This window comes from Anastrepha obliqua, chromosome 1, assembly GCF_027943255.1.
Source record: "Anastrepha obliqua isolate idAnaObli1 chromosome 1, idAnaObli1_1.0, whole genome shotgun sequence".
Lineage (NCBI taxonomy): Eukaryota > Metazoa > Arthropoda > Insecta > Diptera > Tephritidae > Anastrepha > Anastrepha obliqua.
Genome location: NC_072892.1, coordinates 100,629,183 through 100,643,018, shown reverse-complemented (window position 1 = coordinate 100,643,018; position 13,836 = coordinate 100,629,183).

Genomic DNA, 13,836 nt, shown 5'->3' with positions numbered 1-13,836 from the left:
TTCACATTAATTCTCTTCTAAATACCACATGAGCCACTTGTTCGCCAACGATACGTGCCCGTTGAAATACGTTATGGTTATCCCTGCAACTTATTTATATTCTTCATACATACCTGGACACGTAAATGTCGTATATTAATAAATGTGCTCGCGGTTTGTGAAAATTGATTACAAAAATTATTTAATGCATATCCTGGCGTTGCTCGCAGCACTTAACATTTATTTTGTGCTAACAAATACACACAAACTCTCTAATAAGCCTGTTAGAAATATTGCAGATATAAAGTTGGATGGGTAATGACATCAGCCATACATAAGTTAAGAGTTTTAGTAAGGAACACGCATAAATACATATGTGCAAATACCATCGTACTCGCACACGCTTGCATACTAATACAATTTTAAAGTGATATTTATTGTTTGTATTTTCTACCATTTGCAGGTGTGTTTGCATGCAAAAATAATGGTTATCATTTATATGAAAAAATTGAAAGCCTTTAGCGCTAAAAAAGAGTAGCACTCTTTTATTTATGAACCACTTTAATATGCTTGCATAAAAATTTGAATAAATACTTGTGTACAGGCATGTGTATTCTGAATGAATACACAAATTTAGGTCGATTTTATTTATTTGGGGCTTTTTCAGTTTAATATGTAAACATGCAAGTGTAATTTATGTAAACTAACTATGAATAACTGCAGAATTATCATGTATGAACATTGGAAATATCATTAAAATAAAAACTGTAAGTATATATATAGATATATATATAGTACATATAGGGGATGATGTGGCGGGTGTAAGAAATGCAAGTAGATAATTTTTGAAAACTTTACCTGCCTATTTGGATATGCTAATTTCCGGAACGGATGAACCGAGGAATGTTCTGATCAGTATATAGTTAGGCTACTTTTCTTCCTAAAACTATTAGTCATCAGAGTTTGTTGGCGTTGAAGCATTTTGTTAAATCTTATTTATGCGCTTATTCGACTCATATTCAAAACATGCAGTGCATTAAATAAATATTTCACACAGACTTATTGACAAGTTTTGACAATTTATTTGTTTGCTATTTAGTTTTAATAAATTTTATGAAAGCATAGCTCATTCTCTCACAAAACCATATGAATCCAAGTTTCAAACTTTGTGCAAATCAAAAGAATTAAACAAATTGTCATCAAAGTTTTAAACATTTTAACCCCCCTTCCGCGGCGTAGAGCAAGAAACACCCTTCACTTTAGTTAATATTTCATTTTATTCTACGAAGCCTATAACTTCACATGCTGCTATTGCAAAAGACCTTAATTTTAAATTTCGTAGAGTATCTTTTCGCTTCACGCGACGGTTTAGGTTACATCGTTCTTTCGTTACCTACAACTGTTTTGGCAGCGAGAAGCTCTGGTTAGAGCAGGAAAACGATGACGAAATAACTGACGGCATCAATGGTGGCAATGGTGTGAATAATGATAAACAATTGAATGTATTTCATAATTTTTTCGGTAGAAAGTGGCAGTGAAAGTTCCTAGACTGCTACTCTCAACTTTGCACAATAAATATGCTCTAAAGACATCGGTACATAAAAAACTTTCAGAAATTATTGAATTTTTCAATTTTACTAAAGGTGGCGCTGACTTTGTCGCTAGATTTGAATCTAGCTATTCAGTAGCCTACTCTTTCTCCAGGTGCCCACTTCATTTATTTTTTCAATGCTTTGTGTATGTATAAATACTCATATAATATTTAATACTTTGCTTATGGAGCAGAATGTAAAATACCAGGATTTCATTAAGTCTTTGGGATTTTCCCTAATTGAAACTGATCTTGCTTGTCGAAGCACAATTAAAACATTGCCTCGGGGGTTGCAGTTTCTCATCCAACGTTTAATATAATGCTCTCACGATCAAGAAAATATCTCAGAACCAGAACGAAAAAGCATAGATGTGAATTCTGTCCTCCGACTTTAGATAGAAAATACATAAAAACATGAGCCCATTGCAGAAAGAACTATTTGCTCAAGTCACTGTTGAACAATTTTTTTGGAATGTGTAAAGTAAAAGTCTTGAATTTTAGCCATGGAATTTGTATGTCTATTTTTGCTTTTTCCAATAATTTTGTTTTTAATACCTCTTTTAGTTTTCAAATCTTGAGAGTTATAGGAATAAGAAATGTATTCGTTACCACTGAACTTTTTACTGAAACAATCAAATATTTCACATGATTTATGGGCTCTTTTGAAAAATGTACTTGAAATGTAAATAAATGTATTTGGTTAAGTAACTGAATGCATTTTTTATTTGAAATCCTTGCATATCTAAATACAATTTTTGTTAAAGAAAGTTAATAATATAATCTAAAATATTTTAAATGCAATTAATTAAAATTAGGGTTATAAAGGACCCCACGCAATGGATAATGGTAGTAAAAATTGAAGCGGCGGACGGCAGGTTAATCAGAAGTCTGGGGATTTTCTTCTTCATAAAATATGTCGAGCATGTAAACAAATACAAAATTGGCCTGCTAAGACATAGTTTTCGTACTGTACGCAATCTCCAGGGTTGCCCAATCCCGGGTTGCCCATTCGTTGAGTTCGCTTCGCTTCATATCGTTTTTAAAAGTATTTAGTCAGGATTTAAAGGGTCGCCCCTACTATTGATGGTAGCGACTGTAAGAAATTGGTAATTCTTTAATGCATTCTATTCTGGTCTCCTCATAATGTGCTCATAGCGAGGACCTGATTTAGCCATATCCGATCACACGATAACCCAAGCAATGAAACTAGTTTAAAACTTTTTTTTTAATAAAACTCGACCAAACTTTCTACCCGTATCTTTTTTTTTCAAAAAAGCCGATAAACTACAACAGTTCTTACTGACTGAAACTATAATAAAATTGAATTTAGTAATTAAAAAACACATTCATTTAGAAAAAAAAAATCAAGTATAACAGAATTCTAAATCTCGTTGAAGTGAGGCATTTCTTGCGTAATTCGTACTAAAGGCCTTCCCGAAAAAACCGAAAATTAAAAAGAAGTATTCTCGCAAAAAAAGAAATTGTTTAGTTCGCAGTAATGCGGGGCAATCGATTACACCACTTACCAAACCATGCACATAAGACCAGGAAAAATAAACTTTGTGCTTCCGAGGGACTTAAAGTTAATCAAAAGAAAGCGATAATTGTACGAAGGGATGGGAGTGGAGAAATATAGGGAAGATAGGGAGTATTTAAGGAAACCCCCTTGAATACCCTCAATTCTATCAATAGCAAATTCGTGATGAGGTCTCCAGCTAAATGCAGCATATTCAAGCTATGTACAAATAAAAGATGAATAGCGTAACTTCAGAATGTAGGGATCTGTGAAATAGAACTATTTCGGCGAGCAAAGCCCAACGCAGCATAAGATTTAGATATGATGGAATTGATGTAGTTGCTGAATTTAAAATAGGTATCAAAGACTACTCCAAAGTCTTTGACCTCCTAAAGTGACTGAAGGGAAGTACCAGATATATTATATGAAGTTCGTACTACGTTATGTAGTTTGGAGAATGCATCGTGATAACATCTATTGATGTAAGCGAGACCGAAAACACCATAAATGCAATCTAGTGACCTCTAATTTAACCTTTGAAACATCTTCAGAACTGCTAATCGAAGAGAAAACTTGTAGGTCGCCCGTATAAAGTAAGTATCTAGAAAACGAAAAGCAACAGCCTCTATCATTAATAAAATGGACAAAGAATAGATTTTCTAAGATACTTCGCTAAGGCACGCCAGAGGGTGTAATAAAGGGAATAGAAGAAACCCCTCTGTTGAGACCACACAGCTCCTATTACCTAAATAAGAACGCAACCACTTCACAAATATAGTCTGGGATCCAAACATGGCTAGTTTGCGCTATAGAATGCCATGGGATACTTTATCGAATGCTTTAGAAAAGGCAATGAGTCCTGATAAAATCTTATTAATGCAGTATTCGCTTAAGACCGCGAATTTGATAACCGTAGAACGCCCAGCTACAAAGCAATGCTAGTGAGGTGAGCTTAAACTCTTAACTACAAAATATATTTTCTCTTTCACTATGCTCGAGAATAGTTTGCTCGTCATCTTAGTGCCAACATAAATATTTTTGAAATCGTATAAAAGCCATGCCCTCTTTTTGTGTTTTAAAACTAAATTTCCGACCGTTTGTCTGGTGTTACAAACTATTGAGCTCTCATTGCCTAAGAGATTGTTTAATTTCAAAAATGAACAGCCTGCCCAAATTCAATTTTACTAAAATGCGCGCGGGTATATTAAGTTCAGCCCGAACCGAATTTAGCCTTTCCCACTTTCATCCTTCCTTCCGTTTTTCTCTTTACATTTACTAATAAAGAAACAAAACACTGAACTCCTGGCACACTTTGCGTAAATCTCATTTTGGTAAACAGGATATTGGCAGGCAGTTCAAAATTGATAAAACAAACACATGCTTACATCAAAAGTTTCCACTTTATTCGGCACAATTTAACAAGGTTGTTCGTGAGTCAAACTTTAAAACAAAATTGCAAATGGAAACAGCCTGTCGCATCTGAGCGGCAGCTTAAAAGTGCGAGGGACGAAAAATTCGAGCTATGAAAAGTTTGTAAAATTATTTACTGGTGGTCTTACATATAGGCTTACACATACATATATACATAATCGATTGCTTGCTTAAGCACTTGACGTTTTCAGTGTTGCCGCTTAAGCATTTTTTTCTTATGAGCAAAATTACCAACCAAAATATGTATGTATATTTAAACTTACCAAGAATGGAACAGTATTCAGGATTTCTGATTTTACAATTATTTATAAATAAAGAATTAATTAAATGGCGCACGGTAGTTGAAGGCAAATATACTCGTATATGAAGCTTTAACTTCCCAAAACCATTATTTTTCTCTTTGCTCTTTTTCAGATAAGCCATGGAGGACTACAATTTAACTCAAGAAATAAAGGCACATTTACGTATCGTGGCTATGTTATGAATGCAATTCACACCGATTTATATGGTAAATCTCTTATTTTCTTTAATGCTCCTTTTCATTTATTCATAAGGTTTGCCGTAATTGGAAGCATGCAAAACGTAAACAACCCGAGGAACGTTTGCACATTGTCCGATCTGGAGAATTTATTCAACAAGTGCAAGCAGTCATTGACAAGGGGCTGTCGAGTCGTCCATGAAGATCTCCGAAATAAATCCTACGTTATGTGCAGAAAGTAGACATGAATTGTCGGAGCAAACACGAGAAGAGTGAGTTATCCGATCTAAACGTCTTCTAAACTAAACCCCGAAGTGCCTGATATGCTGCGGTTTTTTGACGTAATAACGTCTTATAATTCGATGTAGCCGGCTGCACGCACCAAAAAATGCGGGGTTACCTTGCTCATGCGGCGTTATCTTGCTCATGTGGCGTTACCTTGCTTAAACTGCAAGCGAGAGCGCGGAACGAACGACAAAATGGCACAATCGGCCCCCGCGTTCGGCAACGTTCGACATCTGGCTCTCTTCTACTAGAGTGAGCATATACAATATATATAGGCCGGGTCGATTTGTGGGGAGGCAAAAAAATCGCCCATTGCTCTGTGAAAATCATATTTTAGGAATCAAAATAAGAAACTTTGCCGAAAGAACCATACCTCTAAAACGATTTCTGATGTCCTCCAATTTGGGTCGAACTTTTAGTGTCTTTTGTGGGGAGGCAAAAAAATCGCCCATTGCTCTGTGAAAATCATATTTTAGGAATCAAAATAAGAAACTTTGCCGAAGGAACCATACCTCTAAAACGAATTCTGATGCCCCCCAATTTGGGTCGAACTTTTTAGTTTCTTTTCTCATGTAAAGGCCAAAAATGGTGATATTTTGAAATGATTGTATGGGGAACCCCCCAGGGGAGTTCCAGGGGGTGTGCCACTGGCATGGGTGGATCGGCCGTCCAAAGTCAGTGGGGGTCGGTCATACATTGGGACTCGATTGGAGCACTCTAAATGGGTCAAAGTGGGATTTTTCGTTATGCCGTTGTCACGTTAAACTATCGTACAGACAACCTCTTTTTTTTGACGAAAAATTTTTACCAAATCAACCGCAGAAATTACCAAAATAACAGATGGCTATGTTCCAATCATACAGAGATTCCTGTTGTCATGCACAGGAAATTTCCAGCCACTGTTATGGTCTTAAGTGTTGCGAGCAACAAAGGGCATGTCATGCCAACACACTTCTTTACTCAAGCGAGTGAATTCTGTTGCATATGTCGAGGTTCTAGAGACAGTAGTGAAACTCTGGATTGGTGGTGTACGAGGTGAGACCCCATACATCTTTCAGCAAAACTCTGCTCCTCAAATAAAGTGATTTCGAGGTTGGATGACTGAAAGTTTCCATTAAAATATAATACCGAACGTGCGGCCGCCTATTTCCTCAGGCTTTAATCCCCTGGATTACTACTTATGGCGTGTAGTTGAGTGTGAAACCAATAAGCATCCTCATAACGCCATTTCTTCAATGAAGGCTGCAATTAAGACCGTTATGGTTAATGTGGCAATAATTTTGGCACCTCCGGTACACACCCTGTATATAATTAAAAGTAATAAATTATTACTTGCGTTAGTCCCTATGGTGCTACAAACTCTTCTTGCGTTTGGCACGAAATTTCACCCACACAATACTTCCAATTTTTGACCTTGAGCAGATGTTTTGATTTGCTTGTGTGAACAAAACTTACAAAATCTCATTCTAACTTGCCAACTTATCTGCAGAAAAAAATTCTTCCAATTGTGATAAGGAAAGCGCAAAGTTGGCAACACTACTGGTTGTTGATTTAAGCGGCGATGTTTTTATCCAAATCGCCGCATTTTTTCATCTGTTGCCTCACTGCAATTGAATTGGCGACACGTTTGCATCAAAATTTCAAGGCGAATGTTGCCAAAGGACATAGGCATGAACTCACATAGCCACACTTAAAATTCACTAACACACACACACACAGTGCGCAGGTGAGACGACGGGTATGCACAAAAAACAAAACAACAACAACCATATAAAAGCTCATTGTGTGAAAAAATATGTTTTTACTGCTTAGTGCTACGCAAAAAATAAAAATAAAAGTATATATCAAACGTTTTTATAATCCTTGCTTGGTTATAGTACCAAAGACTCACACGGTGCACTGAGCTGGAAGCTGTGTTGAAACTAGAGAGCTACCAGCAAATATTTGGCTTACATGCAGTGCGTGAAGTCATCGAGAAATTCATATTCATCGCTTATTTTTTTAGCTTACAGAAGGGATTATTTTAAAATAGGCATGTCACTGGCGGTAATCTGCAGCTACCCAATGTAAACTCTACTGAAAAGCATGGAAAATGCGATTATAAGTAATCGATTTTCAAATTATATGTAAGTCTGACTAAAAGTTAGTATTTTAATTTCGTTAATATTTCTATTTTATTTAAGTGTATAGAAGCAATTAAATTTTCTTGCTCTGGCAATACCTCTAGCAAAGTTACCATTTGTAGACACAAGTAGCGAAATTTGAGTTATAATAAAACCGCAGGACCGTGTAATTGTAGCAGTTCATTGCCTGTGCGGTGTAGTTACGGACCGTCATCGTCTATCTCATTCAACTTTAGGCCCAGGAAACATGCAGTTTCGAAGGGATTATGAGTAGGTGATTAGTATCATGCGGATTATATAGTTGAGTATATCGGGTCGATTCTGGATAGGTAAGAATTTAATCTGCTACTGTATCTAGAATGTAATTGGGACAAAGTTACGCGAGTCTCATGGGGGTGCTGAAGCTCTTCATCTGCGATGGCAGTAGGGGTTTTCCCACTAAGGGTTGATGTGCATTGGAAATATTAGATTCTGAAAAATAGAGAATAGTGGGCGATGTAGAAAGCGCCAGGAATAGTGATAGAATTAGGATTACAAGTGATTGTAAATTAATAATGTGGGATGAGAGCACATGACTAATCGGAGAGCAGTCAGGCGACTCAGAGGGCCCAAAGAGATATTCTGATCCATCAGATGAAGGTGTTATGATCGTTAGTTGAAGAGATTTTATCCAGATATTGCCAGCGGTAAGAACGATGTACTGCCGCTGTAGCCGAATGTGTTGGAACCAGGTAGTGCCCGGGTAGAAACGTTTTTTTCTAGATAAGCGATCGCTCCTCGACAGGCAATGGTAAACAGCTGAGTGTATTTTTGGCATGAAAAAGCTCCTCATAAAAAAATATGCGTATTTTTTTTTTGCTTCCGCCAAGATAATCCGCTTCATCAAAGCCCTTTACGAACTGGCTGTGCTTCACAAATGCGGTATCAGCGATCCATTCATTACCAACGCAGACGTAAGGCAAGGTTGTCCACTGTCGCCCCTTCCCTTCGCCATCGCCCTTGATGACGTCATGACAAACATCACAACTCTCTGACATGCAAGAGAAGACGAACAAACTAGCCGCGCTGGCACACACTGTCGGACTGGAGGTGAACATCAGCAAGACCAAGGCTATGAGAGTTAACCACACTAACGCAAGGCAGATATTGGTCGACGGATGCCCGGCGGAATTCGTTGAAAGCTTCTGCTACCTCGGCTGCATCATCACGGCAGATGGTGGAGCAGATGAAGATGTCAACTGCAGGCTAAACAAAGCAAGGGTGGCATTTGAGCGAATGCATACGGTATGGGGGAGCTCGCAAATCTCCAGGCGCACTCAACTATGAATATTCGGCTCACGCGTAAAGTCAGTATTGTTGTAAGGAAGCGAAACATGGCTGGTTTCATCAACAAATGCCTCCGCCTCATTTGCAGAATATTCTGGCCAAACACCATTACTAATGACGCACTTTGGAGATTAGCGAACAAGGAACCCATTCTTAGGCAAATCAAACACAGAAAGTGGTGATGGATAGGTCACACATTGAGAAAAAAGACACTTGGAGAAGGTCGATGTGGAACGGTGCAAAAAGAGCAGCACAGAACCGTGTACGAAGGAAGAGTCTTGTCGAGGCCCTATGCTCCCGAGAGGAGTGAACAAGGATAAAACAAAAAAAAAATTAATATATATACATATATATCTGGTAATCGTATGTGAATATTCGCTTTAACACAGAAATTGAAAGGTTTTCTATATCGCAATGGGCCCGCTATGATAATTCGAAGCGCAGAAAACTATGGGAAAAAGTTTCAACATGCTTCCATCTCGGCGGTCGGAGTGAATGTTTACAAACGATTTATTACTGCTCCTTCCAATTATTTGCTTCACTCCTAGGCCTACTAAAACAAATGGATCGAGTGATAGATCGCCTCAAAAGTCTAGTAGTTTTTCGAATGTAAATATCTAATCACTTTTTTTTAAAGAATGCATTAAATTATGAAGAAAAATTGGCGAAATCAAGTAATGTGAAACTCTGTTCACTAAATATTATTTAATTTTAGGACTTTGTAATTTCAATGGTGCTAAGCAAAAAAGCTGCTTATAAATTTTCACGTAGAGTAGCAGAATATCTCTTTTTTTCCTGCATAAAGTTTGTTTTGTGTAGGCAAAACTAATATTTTGTCTGTAGATAAGGCAGAGGGTAATGATTGAAGTACGCCTATAGCAGCGTTTTATGCAAGAAAACTAAAGAATATTGTGAATAGATTTTCTTCTGTTTTCAAAACGAGTTAGGCGTGACTACCATTCGGAAGTGCCCAGGTTCTAATCTTCTGGTATGAAAAACCAAAATGATAGAAAAAGTGTTTTCGGCAAGCAATGGTAAACGTCTGAGTGTTTTTCAGCCATGAAAAAGCTTCTCATAAAGAATATCTGCCGCTCGGAGTCGGTTTAAAACTGCAGCTCCCTCCATTTGGGGGAAACCATCAAGACGCACGCCACAAATAAAAGAAGGAGCTCGGCCAAATACCCAACAATAACCAATATTTGAAATTTATCAAACACCGCCAATATTTTCACTAACGATTGTTTGCACCTTTGCGTGCTTGTACGCCTAAAACCTAGTTTATTATCAACCGATTTCAAATTTTTTAGCAGTTTAAGAAAAACAAAAAAACTTGAACCTTTCAAATGGTGCATATGTGAACTAAGAAAACTTAAGACATTTTTATGTATTTTCTCTTCAAACACAATGTTTTTTTGTACTTTTTTCGCCTTTTTGCATTTCGGCGAGGTTTTCATGCACTGTGGTATTTAATAAAGAAGCTACGGTAGTGTTGAATTAATAAAACAAAATTACATATCATAAGCGAGTGAAACGATACGAAAAACCATTACTTTCAAAAATACAACTTTTGGCTATACAACCAAAAATGCATGACCATTGTCATGGAGACTAAATTATAGCAGACAACCTGGATGTGACAAAGTACATGAATACACATAAGGATGTGGGAAGGCATGCATCACTATTTTTCACAGCACCGAGTACCTGGTAAACAATTTCATTACTAGTAATGGATAAAGTAAGTGCATTGCTGTTTTCCGGCCTTTTGTAATGCATTAATTGAAAGCCGTTATACAAAAAGGAAAAAATTCTGCTGGGTTGTACCTGATTTTGCTGCGCAAGTACGCTAGTTTACTAGGAGTGAGGACGTTATACGAGTACATACTTATTTGCATGAATGCATGTACATATGTGTGTATGTATGCATATTAATATATGTTACTAAAGCAGTTTAGAAGAGCCAGCCTCTGTTATTTATGGTAGCAGCTGCTTGAGTGTTTCGCCTACAGCTAAGTAAATTTTTATTTCTATGTATGTGTGCAGTAGCAGCAATAAAAGTCAACCTTTTGACAACATTTGCAAATATGTATGTAAGGGATAAACGCTAAAAAAAACACTTTTTTCATGAATTTATTGTAGAAAAACGGTTCAAGTCAGTTTATTAAAAGTTGTTGCATATTATTAAGTAACATTTCAAGAATATTTGATAAAATTTTCATGTAAAAATATTGCAAAATGAGCGAATGAGAGCACATTTACGTAGACGTCTTTTCAAAAATACATTTTGCAGCAGTCAGCATATCTCAGCGTAGAATCATCTGAAATCAAAAAAATCGAATAATTTAGTTAAAGTATGAGTTAAACTTCCCCCCAACGTTTATTTTGACGATTTATTTTCATTTTCAGCCATTTGGTAATCGTTTGAAGTAAAAAGTGATTTTTGACGAAAAAATGCCGCCATTTTGTTGGTGTAAAACCACCTTAATATAAAAAAAATGGCGAAAAAAAACGTTGGGAGGAGGTTTTTTATATGTAAAATATGTGTGCAAAATTTCAAAGGATCGGTTGAGTAATTTTCAAATGCCAATGACTACGCAGTTTAAAAAAAAAGGTTCGAGAAAACCTCGTTTAAAGTTTGTAACGGACCACGCGCGCAACTGCTGCGTCTCGGCAGATGTTTATTAGTATTTAAGTCTAATGTCCCTTTAAAATTATTTCATAATCGTATTATTATTATTCCATAGTCCTTTAGGAGCTTAAGGATTCAACAAAAGTTGTCTAAACATTTCTATTTCTAGACCTAAATCTCAGTTCATTAAACGATTTTCCAGTTTCATTGCGGACAGTCCTTTGCAAAGTCATCAATGGTCTGCCTCTTCTTCTCGTTCCTTGTGGGTTTCAAGTCAAAGCGGCATGCGGTATTTCCTCGTAAGGCTTTCGCAGAGTATGTCCATCCATATTTTCTTTTCTTTTGTGTATTTGGTCACCATATCTTAAGTATATTACGCAGACACCTGTTTATAAACGCTTGTAGCTTCGCGTTCGTTGTCGAAGTTACCAACCAAGTTTCGGATCCGTACAGCAACACGGACTTAGCGCAAGCGTTACAAGTTTTACCTTTGTGCAAGTTGTGATGTTGTTGGAGTGCCATATATTTCGATGCCTAGCGACTGCGTTACGTGCCTTATTCATTCGGTTGTAAATGTCACTTTTTGCACCACCGTCTATGGAGATCATACTTCCCAAATAGCAAAAACTGAAAACGTCTGCAATGGTTTCATCACCAATTGTAAGCAACGCAGCGGTGTTTGCTTTGATATGCATAGATTCCGTCTTTTTAATAGTAAATTTGAGTCTTGTTTTTGCGGACTCCTGCTGAAACAAATTTAATTTCATCTGCATGTGTTGATACGGTTATTCCACGGTTTACAGAGTTGAATATTTGAAAAATCCAGTCCACTACAACGACAAATAACAAAGGGAACAAGACACACCCTTGTCGCACTCCAGTAGGGACCTGAAAGCTTCACTGAGTTTTCCATTGTGAAGAACTCTACAGTGTACACCACTGTAGCTATTTCTAAATAGATTTATGATTTTCCTCCGTATATTTAACCTTTTTAAGGCTTTCTATGTGTAACCTCTTTTGACAGAGGCAAATGCCTTTTTGTAATCAACGAATGTCATATCCACCCTATATATGACGATATATTCAATACATTGTTCAATTATCACTCGCTTAGAGTTGATGTTATCATTACAGGAACGGTTTTGCCGGAATACAGCTTGGTGCTTACGCAGCTTACTCTTTATTTACTGGCTGAACAATGCAGTTCAATCATTGCGTAGGTTATCTTGTGAGTCCCATCAACTAAAATCTAATAATGGTATGCAAATTAGTGGGTGTTTTATCTCTATCGCTTCTATATCGATCTCTTCTATCGCGGAAGGTGATGTGGTTATAGAATTTTTTTGAAAGTATGTGTGTTTAGGTGCAGATCTTAGAACCAGCTTAATTTGATAAGAGTGATTATTATGAGGTGGATACCAAATGATAGCGCAGTATTCACCGGCACTACTAATCAAAGACATATAAAGCACGCGAATGGTCATAAGGACTCTAAATTTCTAAGTATTCATCTTGTATTCAAAGAAAAAGATACTTTTCTTTACATCGTTGACGAAGATTAGGCATTTTGAAGATATTGATAGCATTAATTTATTCCCATTCAATGAGCTCTTTTTGTAAGAATCGTATTTTCATAGGTTGCCCATTGTGACGCTGTAAAGGGAGCTGATCCTGATCTCTCCTAACACCCACGTCAACTGATCAAAAACTGTAGATGATCTCTGATTTCCGCAGTACTGAGCTCTTCCAGCTCATTAAAAAATTACCTACCTAAAGTGGTGAGAGTCTACGTCTGACTACAGCAAAACAGTTGCATAGAAGATTTCTTCCTTTTCTTCAACTAGACAGCATCTGCAGAAGTCAAGTGCCTGCGCGGTAAGCCTCTGGGGGTGTCTATCTATTAGCCAGTGACTTGTTAAGATAGAAATCAGTGTGAAAGATTACACTGATTTCGGCTCAGCAGAAATTCTGTGGATATAGCCTTGAGAGTCGGTCATAATTGTTGGGCGATTTCGAGGGTTGGATCGTTACGCCATCTATCGAGATAACATCTCCAGGCATCAAACCATACTGTACTATTGTCACCTCAACCTGAAAAGCACTGCCATAAGGAGGGAGTCAGAAACTAAAGAAGAACCTTCCGGTTAGCTTTCCCTACAGCTTTAAGCCATCTGTGTAAAATCATGTTCTCTTACAAAGTCTGATTTCCACTTTATTTGTATTACCACAACTTCTTCTTCTTGATTGGCGCGATAGTTTAACAAAGCGCGCCAGTCGTTTCTTTGTCATGCCAATTGGCGCCAGTTAGACACACCAAGTGATGCCAAGTCCTTCTCAACTTGATCTTTTCAACGCAGGGGATTTCTTTCTCTTCCTCTGCTACCACTAACTGGTACCACATCGAATATTTTCACAGCCGGAGCGTTTGTATCCATTCGGATGACATGAGCCAACCAACGAAGTCACTGGATCTTTATT